The sequence below is a fragment of the Cryptomeria japonica genome, chromosome 7, assembly GCF_030272615.1.
Source record: "Cryptomeria japonica chromosome 7, Sugi_1.0, whole genome shotgun sequence".
NCBI classification, from domain to species: domain Eukaryota; kingdom Viridiplantae; phylum Streptophyta; class Pinopsida; order Cupressales; family Cupressaceae; genus Cryptomeria; species Cryptomeria japonica.
The window spans coordinates 286748869-286769250 of NC_081411.1; the positions used below are offsets into that span (position 1 = coordinate 286748869).

The 20382-nt window shown below is 33.4% G+C and overlaps 1 pseudogene; it reads right to left on the minus strand.

The window, feature by feature from the left end:
- Positions 1-321: 321 nt before the first annotated feature.
- Positions 322-20382, minus strand: part of LOC131067252 (uncharacterized) — a 36293-nt pseudogene continuing 16232 nt past the window's right edge.

Sequence of the window (20382 nt, forward strand, 5' to 3'; positions counted from 1 at the left end):
AGTTAGATTCTACACCGACACACAGACCACCGGCACCGGCAGTGAAAGGAAGCATACCGGCACAGAAGCTGACAAGAATTTTGTTGTTAATATATTTTGTTTATTATTGTAAAATCATTGTAAGCTTAAGAATATATTAACAGCAAAATTCTTGTTTATTAATAAGTCCCTAGAGCTCACAGCTCAATTACAAAATGGGAAGTCTCACTGACTTACAAAATGGATTATATAAATCCAATGTCTTGTACTAGTTCAAAATAACATCTACTATGCCAAATCTAGTACCAGTTTATAGCTCTGCTTCATACATAAACCCTTAACCTATAATTTGCATCTTCTTTGATAAGATCCATCTTCATGATGTTCTTCTTCATGGTTGTTCATAACTTCCTCGGGTCCTCCATGTCCATATCTACTTTCATCAGATCCATCTTCATAATATCTTTCTTCTGCATGCACTTTCATATTTTCATCAATTCCATCTTCAAGATTTCTTTCTTCTTCATGTCCATTCATATCTTCAGGAGGTTCTATATATCCATATCTTACTTCATCATCTGATCTATCTTCATGCACATTCATATCTTCGTCAGATCCATTTTCAAGCTTTCTTTCGTCTTCATGTCCATTGATATCTTCGCTAGGTTCTCCATATCCATATCTTCCTTCATTATCCGATCTATCTTCATGAGAACTTTTACATCCAAAAATCTCTTCCTTACCAACTTTTTATTCCATTTCTGAAAAATATTTACAGACTTTGAGTTCTCAATAAATTCTCGTGCAGTTACGTATTCTTTTTTGTTGGGTGTTAGCAATTATATATAGATGTCATATAAAGGGTTGCGTCCATTCTATTTTTAACAGTCGTAGTGTTAACTCTTAACTGCTCCACCAAACTATAAATGAGCCTATATCACTATTAATATGAAATAAGATTTGATTTTTTTCTTTTTTCTTTTTCTAAAGATTGAAAGCTCTTTTACATGCACTATAATTAAGAGAACGCGTAAAATGGAACTCAATATAATTACATTAGGATCTTGGAGTGCATTTCCACCGTTCCATACAAAATAAGCGTCACGAAATTTGAACTTGTTGATCAATTCTTAAAAAATAAATGTTAATATATTATTAGTTTTTGTTTTAGTTAAAATGAATAAAATTATTGTCTATATAATAATTTTGCGTATTGAATATAATTGTAAAGTTATTTGAAGAAATTTTTTTGGCGATACTGAATTAACTTTTTGTTGTTATAGTAGAAAAAAATTTATACAAAAACTACCTCAATTTAGAGATTGTGGGACCAAAGAAAGATAAAAGTTTGAGTAATTATAAAAGATGGAACACCAAGAAGAGATTGAAAAAACAACTTATTATATCTTTAGAGCCTGCCCCTATGACATAATAAAAATCATGTTTTAAGCCTACTCATGGTTTCTTTTCCTCAAATTTCTTTTGTTAAATCTACTCCCTACAATATAAGGGTGATGCATGCACTACAAGTACCACAACCCATGCTTTTTCCTGATCAAGCCAAAGTTGTGTCCTTGGAAAAAATAATTAAGAAATACAAGTTGTTAGTTCAATAAAATTTGTTGAGAAGGTCTAGGATCCAAAAATGAGTTAAAATAATTGCTATTTTAGGGTAGAATCCTTTGAACAAATATTTATTGGTGAAAATATTCACTCCTTTGGCTACACAATGTGGGCCAATTCCCTTGATCAATACATTTCATTACCTATAAATCCATGTTGATATGGACTTGTCAGTACCTACATCCATCACTATCCTACTTGATCTACAACAAATTACAACCAAGAGTGACATCTAACTAGCACTCTCTCTCAAGGTCATATAAAAGCAATGTTGGGTGTACATGTTGAGAATATGCATCCCACAATAGACATAAAATCTATTTTCAGTAAAAGGCTTAAAAGGTTCTCTTTTGTTAAATATATATTTGAAAGCTATAGGAAAAAAAGAGTTAAAAAATTCAATGAGTAGATTGATTAGTATAATGTTAATGCTTAGTATTAAATTTTATGAAGAATTATAAAGAAAAATGAAATATATCACATTTTCTTAAAAAATCTTAGAATTTAAATTTATTTTATATAGATATTTTAAATGTTTGGGAGTAATAAGTCATTTGACATTACTCATTAAATTTAAATATAAAATGAAATATGTAATTACAATAGCATGTCTCCCTTACTGCATCTTAGGAAAGAAGAAGAGATGTGTTCCTCAAAGATAGGTCATATGAAGTACACATGTACAAGTTATAAGAACCCTAAAACTAAAAGAGGGTGCAACCCTCAAAAAAAGATAAAACTTGTATGATAAAAATTAATCAAAAGGAGTAGAAAGATAATGGCTTGAAATCCCTATAGGATATTACCTATCTATGACTTCACAAAGGAGAGGTATAATGCAAGAATAGAATGTCACATAATAGCTTTTGTATTAGGTCCATCTGCAATAAATGAATTAGGATGAGTGTGTCTAGAAGCTGATCATATATATGTTGGTTTCAATGTTGAATAAAATTGATCAATGGGATAAGCATAATGCATGTAATTTGAGAATGGTGTTAATTTTGAATGTAGATGGAAGAGTTAAATCAATTGAATTAAGGCATGTCGAGATATAAGTATAATATAGAAAAAAATAAACATGAGTGTTATAATTGTTAGTCATTCAAGGACTCAAGCTCCCAAGATCACCTATAAAACTAAAATATCCTTCTACAAAAGAGAAAAGAAAGAGCATAACTTTTCCACTAACATATGTATAATATATTAGATCAAATATGCTAAATGAAAACGTCTATGCAATAGAAAAAGTACATATGTGACTTTTCTTATATAGGAAAGGTTGAGAGATACGACTAACTAGGATGATGGAAGATGTCTTAATCTTATGAAATGAGACAATTAGGGGATAAGATCACACATGTTTCCAAAATTACTCCTAGAGCCCTAAGTAAACTTAAAATGTGAGCATGCATAAATAGGGCCTAATTAGAAACTAGTTAGATATTGTTCCTTGTTGATACCAATAGCCTCTTTAAGTGCAACTTAAGGACATTGATAAATTAATACAAATGACACAAATATGGGAATTTCTTTAATAGGCCATGTTAGGTTTGCAAATTCAATCTCTCATAAGTGAAGAAAAGGAGAAAAACCATTAGAACAAAATTCCTCCCCAAATGAGAGAAAATAGAAGAAAGTGAAAAAAGAAAGGACTCAATATGACCTATTCCTTTGAAAGTGAAAATTAGGGATAGCATAAAAGTAAAGACAAATGTGTTGATCTAAAAACAAATAATGCTAGTGAATTCACACCCATCCTTTGAAGCCATTTTATTTTATGATCCACTTAATAGTTTGGTTCAACAAAATGTGTGACCAAATGGAATAATGGGCAGCTAGAACCACCAAATGTACTCATGTTGGTAAATTAGAGAGGGGATGGAGATAGGGCAAGCTGAAGTAGAAGCACAAACATGAGGTGTAAATTGGACCAGTTATAATTCACGATGCTACATGCACACATGATGGACACTTGATATTTCCTTCTCATTCTTAATTGTCACCTTCAAGCATATCCAATCATGAAGCTATATTTTCTCTAACACATCAACACACATATTCAATGTGATGTTGATTAACTTGTGCTCAAGAACCACTTACATATTTACAACATCAACTACTTGCATGTATGCCTTCACACATTCATTCCAATAAAAAATGTCTATTTAACACAATAAAATTTAAAATTTAAATGTTATATTACAATATGCATAGCATTTCCTACCATAGTACATAGCATTAAAGATCTCCTCACAAGCACACCTAAGCCCACCAAGTCTACTACATCACATTCAAATGTCATGTCCTTATCAAACTCTTATGCACATGTAGACAAAAAAGAAACAGATCAAGCCTCTTAAAGTTTAGATTAGCATGTCACAACAATTTGAGATATGATGGTCTATAATTGATAGTATTGAATAATATATTTGCAAATTTAATATCCAGAAAATTTTGGTAACTAAAATGATCTTTAATTGTCTATGATAAACAAAATATTTCTTATCCACTAATATTGAAAGCCATAAATTCAATAATCAAGAAATCATAATAAATCACAACTGATCTTTTAACCAAATTTCCTTCAAAAATCAGTGCAAAATGTTTTCTAACCAATAAAATTAAATAAAATCATTTTTTTTGGTGATTTATATAATTTCCTCGTATTTTGATAGATTTTTTTAGTATTTCGAAGTTATTTTCAGATTTCTGTGGCATTTTCCCCTTTTTTTACTCCTGAGATTGCTATGTATTTGTATTTGTTAATGTGTTTTAGTTTTTTTTCAATGAAAGCATAATATTATGGCAATCTTATTTGCATATATTTATGTTTTATTTCATATATTTTCAAATTTTCAAATATTTTATTATTATTAAGATTTTTTAAAATAATTTTAAATAATAGATATTAATAAATTGATTGGTATGTAAGTTAAAAAAATTATTATTGAAGTGTAAGAGTGAAAAATGTATTTTTTTGTTTTTGGAATATAAAATATTTTTACATTTCTAATGAAATTAAGTACTGTTTTTTGTTTGTCAATTATAAAAATATGTTTCTATCTAATGTTATTTTTTACCAATGAATATATTTTAACTCATTTGTGATATTTTCTCATTGTCACTTATATGTATTCAATTACACTTAAGAGGTGTTCTAAAATGGCATTAAATCATAGAGTGTCTTGTCATGATAGTATACACAAAAACCAAAACATAACCAACCTATATTTTAAAAAAATAAAAATATACCATTAATCTCTAAAAAGTAAGTACAAACATATATAATATATATTACAAGTAAAAATAAAACAGAACTAAAATAATGAATTCCTACTTTTCAAAAACTAAAATTATAACATATGTGTTTATGTAATAAATAAAATAATTCTAATTTATGTAACAATAGACCTTTTAAATATTAATAATCAATGTCAAAGTACAAATAGAAAGGAGATAATATTTGGGAAAAAATTATGACATCATTCTAACAATAACAGAGATTCTATTGAATATCCATCATAGCTAGAATATACCAATATCACCTAAGAGATATTCCTAGGGCATGCTGAAAATGTAGAGGCACTTTTTAAAATTTCACTTTTACTTTCTCCATACCCTTGATGATGTTTTTTGTTTCATTAGATGGTCGGAATCTCTATCCTCCTGTATATACACTTTTCTTACATTTATTCCTAGATAATGTTTTTCTTCTTTGATTTTAATTTTTTGTGGATTATTGCTAACGATATTTTTTTTTACCTCATTGGTATATGTTGTTCATCGCTCATGGTGACACTTTCTCAGTTGCGACAAAAAGCATCAGATGAATTCAATGAAAAGTTACACAATGCCCCATATTTCAATCCGCTCATCATGGCACCGAACCATCAACACATATGCATCTTGGTTTATGCTAGGAATGCCTTCATTTTTCTCTCCAACTTGTCTGATCGATGCGGGCCACACCCTAGCAGTGAAACTGCTTAAGTGCTCAAGTTGCTAAAAGTTGTCAATATTCGACATCACGTTTCTCGGTGGTCATGAATCATAAGAATGAGTCATCTGATCCTACAAGGTCATGTTATGAGACTCTAAAAAGTCCTCTCTTGGTTTAGGTAGACTTAGATCTAATTGCTCGTGGCGACACTTTCTTGATTGCGACAAAAAGTGTCAGATGAGTTCAATGAAAAGTTACAAAATACCCCATATTTCAATCCACTCGTATGCATTTGGGTGGTCAAGTTTACACTAGGAATGCCTTTGTTTTTCTCTCCAACTTGTCTGATCGATGTAGCCCACACCCTGGCTGCGAAATCGCTTAAGTGCTCAAGTTGCTCAAAGTTGTCAATATTCGATATCTCTTTTCTCAGTGCCCATGAATCATAAGAATGATTCATCTGTTCCCAGAGGGTCATGTTATGGCACTCTAAAAAACCCTCTCTCAGTTTAGGTAGAATCAGATCCAATTGCTCTAGGAAACACTTTCTCGGTTGCGAAAAAAAGCATCAGATGAGTTTAATGAAAAGTTGCACAATGCCCCATCTTTAAATCCACTCATCATGGCACCAAAATGTCAGCTTGTATGCATCTGGGTGGCTGAGTTTACACTAGGAATGTCTTCTTTTTTCTCTCCAATTCGTCTGATTGATGCGGGCCACACCCTAGCAACGAAATCGCTTAAGTGCTCAAGTTGCTCAAAGTTGTCAATATTCGACATCATGTGTATTGGTGCCCGTGAATCATAAGAATGAGCCATATAATCCTATAGGGTTGTGTTATGGAACTCTAAAAAATCATCTCTCAGTTTAGGTAGTCTCGGATCCAATTTCTCGTGGTGATACTTTCTTGGTTGCGCTCAAAGCCTCAGATGAGTTCAATGAAAAGTTGCACAATGCCCCATCTTTCAATCTGCTTGTTGTGGCACCGAACTATCAGCTCGTATGCATCTATTTTACTAGTTTTACATAAGTAATTCTTTCATTTTTCTTTCCAAAGCATCTGATCGATGCGGGCCACACCCTAGCAGCGAAATCGCTTAAGTGCTCAAGTTGCTCAAAGTTGTCAATATTTGGCATCACATTTCTCAGAGCCCGTAAATCATAAGAATGCACCGTCTGATCATACAGGGCTGTGTTATGGAAATGTAAAAAAGCCTTTCTTGGTTTAGATAGACTCAAATCTAATTGCTCATAGCGTCACTTTCTCGGTTGCGACAAATAGCGTCAGATGAGTTTAATTAAAAGTTGCACAATGCCCCATCTTTCAATCTGCTCATCATGACACCGAATCCTCAGCTTGTACGCATCCCAGTGGCTGGGTTTACACTAGTAAAGCTTTCATTTTTCTCTCCAACTCATCTGATCGATGCAGGCCACACCCTACCAGCTATCCCACTTAAGTCCTAAAAGCGCGAAAAGTTGTCAAACTTTGCTGATGTGTTTCTCAATGCCCGTTAATCATATGAATGAGCCATATGATCCTACGAGGTCATATTATGATACTCTATACAATCCTCTCTTGATTTCAGAAGACTCGAATCCAATTGCTCGTGGTGACACTTTCTTGGTTGCAATAAAAAGCGTTAGATAAGTTCAATGAAAAGTTGCACAATGCCCTAACTTTTAATCTACTTGTCGCGGCACCGAACCGTCAGCTCGTATGTGTTCATGTGGCTAGTTTTATGCTAGGAATGCTTTCATTTTTCTCTCCAACTCGTCCGATCAATGCGGGCCACACCCTACAGGCCATCCCACTTAAGTTCTCAAAGCGCAAAAAGTTGTCAAACTTTGGTGACACATTTCTCGGTGGCAGTTAATCATATGAATGAGTTGTCTGATCCTATGAGGTTATTTTACAATACTCTACAAAATCCTCTCTCTCTATTTTGGAAGACTTGGATCCAATTGATCGTGGTCACACTTTGTTGGTTATGACAAAAAGCGTCAGATGAGTTCAATGAAAAGTTGCACAATGCCCTAATTTTCAATCCGCTCGTCACAAAACCGAACCCTCATCTTGTACACATCCGTGTGGCTAGGTTTATGCTAGGCAAGCTTTCATTTTGCTCTCCAACTCATCTGATCGATGCAAGCCACACCCTAGTTGTGAAATCGTTGAAGTACTCAAAGCGGGAAAAGTTCTCAAACTTCAGCGACACGTTTCTCGGTGCATGTTAGTCATATGAATGAGTTGTCTAATCCTACTAGGTAGTGTTATGACACTCTACACAAGACTCGAATCCGTTATTGTTAATATTAGTAGTTTTGCATCATGCATATTAATCCACCATCAAATGTTAAGTCTTCTTTTAAAAGTTTCCTATTTTCACAATAATTTCTATTTTCCAAATAATTAGGTTTAGATTAAATATAACCCTTAAAAGACTTAAAATAATTTATATTTTCCAAATCAATGTTGATATATGACTAAAATTGATTAATGGGATCACGCATAATCCATGTAATTTGGGAATGGTTATAGTTTTGAGTGTAGATGGAAGAGTTGAAATAATTAAATTAACGAATGTCAAGATATAAGTATAATACATAAAAGCAGTCATACTAGCAAGTTCCATGGGAGGAGGTTCGAACATTCTTGGGTTTCAAGACAGGGTTCCAAGGAATGGAAGATGGCGACAAGATGATAGTGCAGGATGGTAGGGCATGGCAAGGCTTCAAAGCAAGGCTATAGGGAACGATAGATGGTGGCAAGGTTTCAGTGTCCCCCATCAGGATCACCAAGGATAGTCAAAGGATATCCCTCATTTCGGCCAATATTCAAAATTTTACATCAACCCATTTGTCAAAATCTTCAGGGATAAGCCTTTTATCAAACTGGTTTCAGACTTACCCTTAGGAAACTGATGGTTGAATCATTTCACATGTATACAAGACAAGTGAAATAGCCCCAACACTTTTTTCAATAGTCCTCTTACTCATCCAGCCTGCTCATTTCATTCCCATCCTCACAAAACAAATGGTAACCTGCAGAATCATTTGAACTCGAACACCTACGTCCAAGGAGCTTCTCTCAACCATGGGGTTCGTAAGGTCCCTAGAGGATACCTAGGTCACCATCCACCTTTTCAAAAATCATTTGGGCAGGAAAAAAAATTCAAAATTCATTTGGGCGAGAAAAAAAATTTCAAAATCCTATCAAAAAGCTTCCACTTCCGAACCCATTTCGATTGAAACACCAAAAGAAACAACCGATTTTTGACATCTGCGAAGCATCTTCATCCATCCCTCATCAGCCCTCTCTCAAGGTTTTCCTTGTCAAAGGGAAAACTGGAGTAGACCAACAAGGAGATCATGGAGATCACCTCAAGTCAAAACCAATGCACTTTGTGTGGAAAAGAAATTTGGTGAAGTTTAAAGAGACGGACTCCTCTTTCCCCATTTTGACTCAGGCTCCGGTTGAGAACACCTCCGCTATCAAGATATCCTTTCCTGACCACATTATCTCCCAATCGATCTCTTTTCTCTGGTAATAGGCTCTCATCGGTAAGTTTAATTCTTCAATCCCTCTTCAAACCTTTCTTTCATGGGCAAACAATCACTGATTGGGTCTTCATGATATTTTCTTCATCGACAGTCACTCGAAGATTTTTATAGCTCTGTTTTCTTCATCAGAAGATAGATATGCAGTTCATAAAAACAAAGGTTGGTTTTGTCAAGGGGCTGGTCTTTTTACCTTATCCTGGATTCCAAATTTTAAACTAGATGCTAATCTTTGTAGATTTTATCCTCATTGGATCTGTTTTCCAGGTTTACCTTTGGAATACAGAGACCCGGATATTGTGGAAACCATGGCCAATCAACTAGGTATCTTTGTCTCTCACGATCTTATACCCTTTGAAACAATCTAGAGAGATGCTAGGGTCTACCTTCTCCTTGCCTCAAATAAGACCCTACCAAAGCTCTTAACCATCTCATCAAAATGGGGTTTGTGGCATCAAGACATTGTATTGGATAATGCAGAGGTCATCTGCAAATATCAGCAACAATTAGGCCATTTTACGAATTCCTGTAGTGGTCATGAGTGCTCAGAGCTTTTAGTGTGTAAAAATCACTACTCAGACCCTCTTCTCTGTACTGCCCATCGACATGAGGTAGTTTTGTGTTATGATCCTGTAGAATCATGTAATGATCCCTCTGAACCTCAGGATGCCTTAAATTTTGAACCATCCTACATTCAGTGGATTAATCAATTAACCCATTTTTGTTATCATGTATAGCTGGATTCTTTATAGCTATAAATCTACCTCCATGCCCACACTGGTTCTCCAATTATGTGATAAAATATCTGATGACAAAGAAGATATAGTTCGGGACCTAATTCTCATTGATTCCCCGATTGATATCCTGAATTTAATGCAGAATTTATCAGTTTCAGGGATAGTTGTCTCAAATAAGGAGGGTCATATCCAGGAAGTAGCAGACAATATCCTGTCCACTTTAGCCGCCACTATGATTGAGGAAATTGCAAAGGAGGAAGGTGTTAGTATGACAAATTTAATGTTTCCCTTATGAAAAACAAGGTGTTGTTGTTCAACCACTGACATCTCAGATAAAGGGGAACTCTCCTTGGAAATTAGGGAGGAAGAAATGGAAACCCCTTCACAAGATGGTGAGACAAAATAATTATTTTTGACTATGCACAATCCTTATTGATTGAGAAGAGCCCCAGTTTGAAATTAGATAGATTTACAACCCCAAAAGAGAGAGGTAGAAAGCCAAACTCTGTGAAGATTCAAGAAGAAATAGAGGCAGGTGTGCAGAGTACTCTAGACAAAAAATTTAAAGTATCAAAAAGAATTACAAGGAGTTCAAAAGGCACTCCCTTTTCACAATGAAAATGATTTCTTGGAATGTTAGGGGAATTAATGCCCCTGACAAAAGAGGGAGAATCAAATCTCACCTTGATTCTTCAAAGGCTGACATTTTTTTACTCCAAGAAACGAAGCTATCATAGGAAATGTATCACAAAATAGTGGCTAAATGGACACAATTTGGATCAGCCCACATGCAAGGTGTTGGGGCCTTAGGAGGATTGCTTACATTATGGAATCGTAAAAATATTCAATTTCACTTATTAGAACAAGATCATAACTAGCAAATGTTGAAAGTAGTATGCTATGACATGACCTTTACGGTATTCAATGTTTATGGCCCCATCCCCACTCAGGAAAAGAAAGACCTATGGGACAAACTGACTATGTTACTCCAACAAGAAAAAGCACAAAATTTCATCATTGGAGGAGACTTTAATACAATCTTGTCTCATAAGGAGAAACAAGGAGGAATCTGCCCACCCCCACGATCTATGTAGGATTTTCTAAGTTTCACCATAGAAAACAACTTATTGGATGTGATCCCCAATATTGGTCTCTTCACTTGGACTAACAATAGACCACGCTTCCTTCAGATTGCAGAGAGACTCGACAGGTTTTTCATTCCCTTGGAATGGCACCTTAATCAAGTCAGTTATTATTCAGACATTCTCCCTATTTCTGAATCAGATCACTTCCTAGACCAAATTGTCCTTGAATGGCAAAAATAGAACCCCATACCGGTTTTTGGCTCCTCCTTGAAGTTTGTTCGCATGTGGTTTAGACATCCACATTTTCAGGCTTTATTAAGACAATGGTGGGTATCTTCCCCTACATGTAGTGGAACAAAGACGTTCCAATTTTTTAAGAAACTTTAGTTTATTAAGGTCCAGGCCAAGGAATGGAATACATAGATCTTTAAGAATGCTTTTACTCAAAAAAAATCATTTCTCAACAACTGAAAGAAGTTAACCAAAACATAATTTCCAAGGGTTTGGATCAAATCATGCACTCTACACAGAAGGGTCTTCAAAGTGAGTGGGAAGAAGTCTATAAGAGAGAAGAAGAATATTGGAGACAAAAATCAAGAGAGCTCCGGCTGAAGTAGGGATATAAGAACACAAAATTCTTTCATGCTTCCACAAAACAAAGAAAATCATCTAATTTTATATTCTTAATCAAGCATGAGGACTCAGGGGTATTGATTAAAAACTTAGCAGACATTCAAGAATAAGGAGTAAAGTTTTTTAAGAATCTTCTATCCCCCCCCACCTTTTAATTTAGATCCATTTTGGAAGGATAATGTTGAGCTTCTACTGCAATCTATCCCACCTCTGATCTCTGACTAGGATAACAGAGCCCTACTGGCCCCCCTCACTATGGAGGAAGTCCACAAAGTGGTATTTTCCCTTTCCCCAGATAAAGCCCTAGGTCTAGATGGGTTCACTGCCCTCTTTTTTCAAAAGTGTTGGGATGTGATTTGTTTTGACCTCTTAGAGGTAATGGAAGAATCCAGGAAAAAGGGATCAATGCAAAAAAAAATTAAGGCAACATATATTGAGCTCAAATAACAAAAACTCGGAGGGCTACAACTCTTATGGAAGTGTCACTAACTTACAAAAGCATTCAGATTACATCCAGAGAATCATGAACTGATGAAATAGCATCTCCACATACCTAATTATAGTTCTGATTAAACTCACTGTCTGATCTGCTCTCCAACACACTTCTTTACACTTTCGAAAGCTCAAACACCTATTCTCACATTTATTCAATTGAAAACATTCACATTCACTCACAAATACCATGTAGATACCTCACACAATGAAAATTACAATGCATTTATACAAGTCATCAACATATATTTCAAGGCCAGCTCAACACACGCTACATATTACAAAAGTATAATCACACTCTACAATAATTTATGCAGACCAAAATGATGTCATCTAAGACATAGTCTGGACCTAAACAAACACTGCAAATATGAAACAACTCCCAGAATTACTCCTTGGCCATTTCCAACATGCTACACCAACATGAATGTCGCTTACCATGAAGAACATCATCGAACATGAGAAAATATTCAATAACGTGCACAAGGATCAATGCAGACCACCAATACACATAGCACACAATCTAGAAATACCCATAAGTAACTTGAATTGCACTGCAACAACCACAACAACTCGCATTACTAGAATCATCATCATCATTATACTGAACCTCAAGAACACTCACAAAAATGACTGTCAACATGAAATATTTTCTTATGGATTTCCAAATCATAAACCACTTGAGCTGAGGGCACACATTAATGTCCAGAAGACATTCCAAACATCCACAATCAAAGATATTACAAATTCAAAGAAATACACACAAATTTATCAAACTCTATCAATAATGAACAACTGAAATATCAATCATAATACCACATCAAATAACTTGATCAAATCACCATACAAAACCCATTTAACCACATCATCTATCTACAATATGCAGGTTAAACCAACGAACCCAAACTAACTGTAACACTAAAACACAAAACAATTCATCCAATAATTGCCCCCCAACACACACACACATATATGTTGATATCAATGATAACATATCAACCAATATCTAACAATCTCCCCCTTTGGCATTGATGGCAACATATGAATGTGAAAATCAATCAATGCAAAGGATCAATTCATCCTATAACAAACAACTCAAAAATTCTGCAACTCTAAATCTCTACCCCAAAATGCTTCAGGGTTTTTCACATGCTTTTCTCCCCCTTTGACATCAATGACAAAGACACAAAAATTAGAATATCTCCTCCCTTTGAATTAGCTCACCAATCTGAACAACTAAGCCATGTGAGTGACTACTCCCTCTGAGTAGCAACCACAACTCATCAATCCAGATCACAAGATATCTCTATGAGGTTCATCGAATTGATGAAAATCCATGTATCTTAGTTATTATCAGGAGGGGCAATCACCCATAACTTGTCTCTGAGAAATTCAAAAGTATCTTTAGGAAAAGGCTTCGTAAAGATGTCTACAATTTATTCCTTTGTAGATAGATACTCCAATTTGACTTCTTTCCCATTTACCTTCTCTCTCAAGAAATGAAACTTGATAGATATATGCTTTTAGTCTTTAGAATGAAACACCAGATTCTTTGAAATATTGATAGCACTTTAATTGTCATAGTATATGAAATAGGTTCATCATAGATAATACCTATATCCTTCAACATTTGCTTCATCCAAATTACCTACGCACAATTGCTAGCAGTAGCAATTTATTAAGCCTCTACAGTAGATAAACATGTAGCATTCTACTTCTTACGTGCCCAAGAGACCAACTTCTTACCCAAAAAGAATGCACCACCAGTGTTGTTTTTCCGGTCATCAACATCTGTAAAAGTACTCAAAGTAAAGTCATTATTCTTAAAATACCATAACCCAAAATCAACAATACCTTTCAAATATTTGAATATCCTTTTCATAGCAGTAACATGAGTTTTCTTAGGATCGGCTTGAAATCTAGCAACGTGACTACAACATTCATTATATCAAGTCTAGTTTGAGTCAAACAGAATAAACCACCAATCATAGATCTATATCTGGTATGATTAACTTTTGGTGAATCATCATCCTTGGTCAATTTGCATCTAGTAATCATGGGTGTACCAACACGTTTTGATTCATCTAAGCCAAACATCTTCACCAATTCCTTCACATACTTGCTCTAAGATAACAAGATACCTTTATCAAGAGAGTAATTTGTAGTCCAAAAAATAATTTCATTTTACCAATAATCTGATTCTCTGAATGATTCAATCTCACATACCTCGGAGTTTTAGGATTTCCTTGATTTTTTTGGTTCTTGAACTCTTTCTTCAGCACTAGCATTTGTACCTTCTCCTTCATTCTCAAACTTTTTTGGATCAATTTGATTTAGGTTTTGGGTCTATACTTGCTTCCCTTTATCTGAACTAGCATCTTGATCATTAGAATCCTATCTGCAAGATCTGATCTGTCTCATATTTCCTTCATCAACTTTCACATTAGTACTTTCAACATTTTTTCTCAGTCTCTTACTGTAACACTGATAGGCCTTACTCTTGGTAGACTAACCAAGAAAGATTCCTTCATCACTTCTAGCATCAAATTTCCCTAGATTTTTATCTCTTTTAATGTAGCATTTACTTTCAAAAATTCCTAAATATCAACTATAATACCAAATCAAATTACTCGATCAAATCACCATGCAGACCTCTGAAACTTCCATTGAATGAACTTAAGATACATATCACAAAACCTATTAAACCACATCAACTCATCTGCAATATGCATGCTAAACCAATGAACCCAAACTGACTGCAACACTGAAACACAAAACAACTCATCCAACAAGACATCCAATAGTCCCCCCCCCCACACACACACATATATGCACAAGATCTAACAGTTCTACCTCTGTATCTTTTTGTAGTGTAACCTTAATATCTTTCTGTAGTGTATCCTTCTATTATTCGTCATTTATTAATTCCTTTATCTCCCTAAAAATTACATCCTTAGAATATATCATTTTCATTTCTATAGGATCCCAAAGCTTATAATCCTTAATGTTTTCATCATAAGCCACAAAAAACACTTGTTAGCTCCGAAATCAAGCTTAGATCATTTTTCTTTACGAACATGAACATATGCCTCAGTGCTAAAAAATATAAAATGTGAAGTTGATGGTTATTTACGTATCCATACTTCATAGGTATTTTTTATCAACAAGAGTAGAAGTGGGTGATCTATTAACCAAGTTAAAACCAATGTGAATTGATTTATCCCAAAAACATTGTTCAAGATTTTCACTACGCAACATGCTTCTAGCTCTATCCATTAAAGTCATATTCATCCTCTTAGCTACCCATTTTGTTGTGGGGTGTATGGAGTTGTTTTCTGCTTAAGAATTCTTGCATGCTTCCAAGAATCATAAAAAAAACTTAGAGAAAAAGGCACTAGCATCATCTATTCTTTAAATCTTTACTTTTTTATCTGTTTGTTTCTCAACGGGTTTTAAACTCTTTAAATGTAGAAAAAACAACAAAATTTTCCTTCAAAAAGTAAATCCATGAATATTTGGAATAATCATCAATAAAGGAAACATAGTAATGAGACTTTCCAATAGATTTTACATCCACATGACCAAAAACATCTTATGAATTACCTCCAAAACTTGTTTAGCTCTCATACTTCTAGATTTAAAAGATACTCTATGTTGCTTTCGATATACATAATGTTTGCAGAAATCAAAATTAGTATAGTAACTGGAGAAACCATCAATCATTGTTTTATTTATGAGGGCTTTTAGAACCTTTTCACCAATATAGCCCATACTATGGTGTCATATCTTACATGATATAGAGTTATTAGTTACATTAATAAAGTAATAGAAAGTAGAAGCATCAAGATAAATAGGGTACCACACCTATTATCCTTAGCTAAAATCAAATTTCCTCTGCTAAACTTGCAACCAATCTTTTCAAAAGTAACATGCACCCTTGAATCATTAATTTTAGATACATAAATTAAATTTCTAGTTAAACTAGGAATGTGCATTACATCTTTAAGCGTTTTAACCCTTTCATCATTGAAGACAAATTTTACCTCCCCTCGAACTAAAATTTCCATGTGCTTATTATCTCTGATGAAAACTCCCCCACCATCATAAGCTGAATATGTTTCAAACCACTCCTTATGAGGAGTCATGTGGTAGGATGAATCTAAATCTACTAACCAAGAGTCATCATAAGTCATATTAACAGAAATAATAAAAACATCAAAAACTTCATCATCAGAGGATTAAATTATAGATGAACCATCACTAATTCTCTTTTTATTCTTACATTCCTTTTTGAGATGCCCATTCTTACCACATTTCCAACACCTCAATCTACTCTTAATAGGTGGATTAGAGCTTCCTTTGGACTTAAAACGATCCTTAGATTTGTGCTTGTCGCCTTTCATCTTGTCCTTACCTTTCTCCTTATTTTTATGTCATACATGCAATGCATCTTTAGAACCCTTTGAAATATTTCTTTTCATTTCCTCAAATTTGAGTGGCAACAAGAGCATCCAACTTTATATCACGTAAGAAGAACCACTAATTGCAAGAATAATATTATCTTAAGATTCCGGTAGTGTTAACATAATAAAAGAATACATTTATCCTCCTATATCTCCTACTCTGTATTTACATTAGTTGACTTCAATTTACTAAGGATTAGATTAAATGAGTTCAAGTATTTTGTAATTGAGTTTCCATCATTCATTTTAAGAGAATATAACTTTCTTTTTAGAAATAAATTTTTAATGAAAATTTAGTTTGGTAAATCTCTCTTATTCTATTCCATCTTTAGCTCCAAACCTCATATCCAAAATTGTTCAACTTTTCAATTTCCAATCAAGATGAGATAGTCATGATCTCTTATTGCACTAAATCTAAAACTGCAAGAAAAATAAGACACTCCTACTACAACAAAAAACCCAATTATCAAACACTACAAGAAAGGCATCTCCTTCTCAAATCAACCCAGCTTGGCTTTGGTACCAAATAATGAAAATAGCTTGAAACTTTACAGTAAAACTATACTGATAATTTTATGCAACCAAATAAAAAGGAAATAATGAATCGTAGATAGAAATGGATTAAAAAAAAATGCAAACCATAACTCAAGAATTATGTGAAGAAACCCTTTCAAAAAAACAATCCACACCCAAAGAGATTCAAGACTTTTATTAATCTTTCAAATGAGTTACATCAATACAACTTATCTCTCTAAATTTCTGTAGCACATCTTTTCTTCAACAACCTATAAATAACATATATTTTTTTCAACTCAAGCACTACATATATAGGCATGAGAGAAACCATAAACCATAAATGGTTTCAAAAACTAATTAGGCATAAATCACAAAAAATAGAAATTTCCTGTTTCAACTTGTGTTTTTATCTATCTTTTGAAATATCTTCCTTATCTTAGTAGGCTTTCATTTATCTTTCTCATTTTTCATACTTTTATTATTTTGACAATTAAAAAATATCTTACAAGGAAGGAAAGGAAACGATCTTTTATAGTCCACGATGCCAACAATTTGTATATGGGTCTACAGATTGGTTAGAGCAATATGGGACTACCTTGTACTCCTTGTGGGATGCACCTAACTATGCTACAAATGAGCTATACATACCCTACCCCTTGTGAGATTTGAACTTGTGACCTCTCTTTCAAGAACAAAAATGATCACAATTACATTAGAAACTTTCATACAACTAAAACATAATTATTATTTATCAATTAATAATTAAATTGAAAGATAACAATAACAAGGTTGAAAATTTTTCCTAACATTAATATATTCTTTATGGTTGTTTAAAAAATAATAATTATATCTATACACATTAATGTGGATTGTAATGGTTCTCCTTAGGTATTGGATTATTTGTATAGGTAATAGTTTTGATGCCCATGTTAGTTGGCCAAGTTGATGGCAAAATATTTTTAAATTGTTTATTGAGGAAATGATCTATACTTACACAATGGGGCAGAGATGTATTTTAGGGTAATTCACATCAAATTTTTATGCTATATTTTCTCAACTCTAGTCATTTTTTTGGGTGAAAAGATTTCACAATGTTTTATTGTTTAACATGTACATCTTTGTGGCCATTATGTGATGCAAACTTAATCATGTTATATGTTTCTAATACAAACACCATTCACCGGTTCAATCCTTGGCAGAGGAACTGGGTTTTCACAAATTTCATTCCCCTTAAAGAAATTTATGATCCTTCAAATGACTATCTGGTTAATGACACTCTTATTGTAGAAGCAAATGTGGTCGTCCAAAAAGTTGAATAGCAATTAGTGATATGATTCAAAGAAGAAAATAGGGGGATTTGAACATGTTGGACAAGAACTCGCTTCCTCGCTATTCCTATAATTTTTGTAGTAATGGCTATTGGAAGACTAGACCAGCAATATGAAAGTCCTGGATGATGTTCCTATCATTTTTGTAGTAATGGCTATATGAAGACTAGACTAGACTAGCAAGATTTATTTTTACAAGTCAGCATTCATTATTTGTGTAATTCTTTTTTTCACTTTTATTTTTGAAATAATGATAAATATTATAAGCTTATGTGATACATTTAAAAGTTTAAGTTTTAATAACCATAATCACAACACAATGTTACAAGATTTGTTGTCATTGTAGAGAATTAATTATTCTTTTAGTTTAGGTACTAAAATTGGAGGGAAATGATAGCGATTTTTTGAAAATTAATTGAAAACGCTTCAATTTTCAAAAGAGGAGTGAAGCTAGGAAGGTGTGAAGGCATGAAGATTCAAAGACTTATAGACACAAAGTGCTTAGAATCAATATAAAAATTTTAAATTTTTTCTCTTGTCATAATCTTCCACAGAATTTTTTTTGAGGAATTTTATTTTTTATTAAAATAAGTAGAAAAACAAGGGTGTTGGTCTTGTATACAAACAGCCCATGGGTGGAGAAAACAAGGCATCAAAACAAGGGTGCTGACCCTATACAAGCTTAGGTCAAGCAAGCCAAAAACAACAAGTTAGAGGACCACTGCCAAAGCCCTACAAAATTAAAAACAGCACAATAGTAGAAATCTATGAACCCTCTTCAAGAGTGGTTAGAATCACCCCCAACTTGACTCTGAGATTCGGAGGGAGAGGACTTACATTTATGCCTACAACAAACAATAGGCTAGGCAATACTATTATTAGGGGCATCATTACTAGGAAGATCAAGTGGGGAGCCCCCTTAGAGAAATCATCCACACTTGGAGTAGATTGTTGTTATAGAGAAACCCTAATCATCAGAAGATGCATTTTGTTATATGAATATATAAATGAGACTTTCAATAAACTTTACTTTTTCAGATTTTATTTTCATATATGGATTGGATGACATGTTAAGGCTCCAAGATTGGGTAGTTTGATAAGACCTTGCAATCTTTTTTTCATCAACTAGAATTAGAGTCAAAGATCTTGAGAGTGTACATATATTGTTGAATGTGAGGTAATCTACATTCGGTTGAAAGAAATATGTATGAGAACATGTTGGTTTTCTTATAATAAGGATTGTACTTGGATAGATGGTGTACATAGTTCCTCCACTAAGAGAGATTGGTTAGAGGAAGTGAGCATGTATCTTCTAGAAATCTCTATTGTCATGTAGAGGATAAGTGTGAATGTGAGTTTTTTTGTAGGTTGAAAATTGCACATGAAGATGAAAAAGAGGAAGAGCTTGGGTTTTTTAATTAGAAATCCTCAAGGAATTCTAATCCTTGTCAAAAGTGAGAGAATGTAAAAGGATATAATTAATGAATTGAGGATTATACTAAAATATTTAAGGGGAATGAGAACAAAAATGAGAAAGAGAAGATAATAGGAAAATATGGGTAAAAAGGAGTGTCATTATTTTTCTAACAAAGATGTATTTGCAAATGAATTTATGTATGCAGGTGAAGAGAAATGAAATATTAAAGTAGTATTCCTTAGTGATTCCATGAATGAATAGATAAAAGGTGAATGTGTAGGAGGGTTCAACACAAGCTAAGATTCCTTTGGAGGGAATCAAGCTATTTTATTATGTAGCTAAGAGTGAAGAAGATATTTCAGTAATGGCATAGAAAGAGGTAATGTATAACATTTTTTATTTGTATGTTTAAGAAAAGAATGGATTGTATGAAGATGAATAAAATATAGAAGATGGAGAGAAAAATAATTTTTCAATAATAAAAAAGGAAGAGGTAAAACCATAATTTCTTGAATTTATGAAAGATTATTTGTATGTTGAGAAAAATGATGATGTAAATGTAGAGATGGATTTTGTTGGTTTGATCTATATGTATAGAAAAATA